Consider the following 1443-nt stretch of genomic DNA (forward strand, 5'->3'; position numbering starts at 1 on the left):
TAGAGGATGATGCAGCGACGTCCACCGCGGAGACAACCTCGATGGCAACGGGCAAGTGGGCGACTGGATTTTAAGGAAGGTCATGGGCAACGCACTAGTGCCGGGTGAAGGCAAGCTAGGGGCAAACTAGGAAGAGCCTTACAAGATAACCGGGCAAGGGGCATACCACTTAGAGGATTTGGATGGCAAAGGCGTACCCCGGTCATGAAATGCGGCCTTATGTAATTTTTTGAGGGACTTGTTTCCCCTACACTTCTGAATGCAAATACTCTTTTTGTCAATGTAATAGAAGTGAATTACTTTTGCTGAAGAGCTTTGTTGTGTCCGAAATAATAGTTGATGAGGGGCCTACTCTTCGGATTCCCAACCGAGATGGTTTACTCCGGTTGGAAGAGTTGGAGTTTTGTCCAACTTCGGATTCCCAACCGAGATGGTTTACTCCGGTTGGAAGAGTTGGTGTTTTGTCCAACTTCGAATTCCCAACCGAGATGGTTTACTCCGGTTGGAAGAGTTGGCGTTTTGTCCAACTTCGGATTCCCAACCGAGATGGTTTACTCCGGTTGGAAGAGTTGGAGTTTTGTCCAACTTCGGATTCCCAACCGAGATGGTTTACTCCGGTTGAAAGAGTTGGTGTTTTGTCCAACTTCGGATTCCCAACCGAGATGGTTTACTCCGGTTGAAAGAGTTGGTGTTTTGTCCAACTTCGAATTCCCAACCGAGATGGTTTACTCCGGTTGGAAGAGTTGGCGTTTTGTCCAACTTCGGATTCCCAACCGAGATGGTTTACTCCGGTTGGAAGAGTTGGCGTTTTGTCCAACTTCGAATTCCCAACCGAGATGGTTTACTCCGGTTGGAAGAGTTGGCGTTTTCTCCAACTTCGGATTCCCAACCGAGATGGTTTACTCCGGTTGGAAGAGTTGACGTTTTGTCCAACTTCGGATTCCCATCCGAGATGGTTTACTCCGGTTGGAAGAGTTGGCGTTTTGTCCAACTTCGGATTCCCAACCGAGATGGTTTACTCCGGTTGGAAGAGTTGGCGTTTTGTCCAACTTCGCATTCCCAACCGAGATGGTTTACTCCGGTTGGAAGAGTTGGCGTTTTGTCCAACTTCGAATTCCCAACCGAGATGGTTTACTCCTGTTGGAAGAGTTGGCGTTTTCTCCAACTTCGGATTCCTAACCGAGATGGTTTACTCCGGTTGGAAGAGTTGGTGTTTTGTCCAACTTCGGATTCCCAACCGAGATGGTTTACTCCGGTTGGAAGAGTTGGAGTTTTGTCCAACTTCGGATTCCCAACCGAGATGGTTTACTCCGGTTGGAAGAGTTGGCGTTTTGTCCAACTTCGAATTCCCAACCGAGATGGTTTACTCCGGTTGGAAGAGTTGGCGTTTTGTCCAACTTCGGATTCCCATCCGAGATGATTTACTCCGGTTGGAAGAGTTGG

This window comes from Camellia sinensis, chromosome 4 (assembly GCF_055761805.1).
Source record: "Camellia sinensis isolate YWXY chromosome 4, ASM5576180v1, whole genome shotgun sequence".
NCBI classification, from domain to species: Eukaryota; Viridiplantae; Streptophyta; class Magnoliopsida; order Ericales; family Theaceae; genus Camellia; species Camellia sinensis.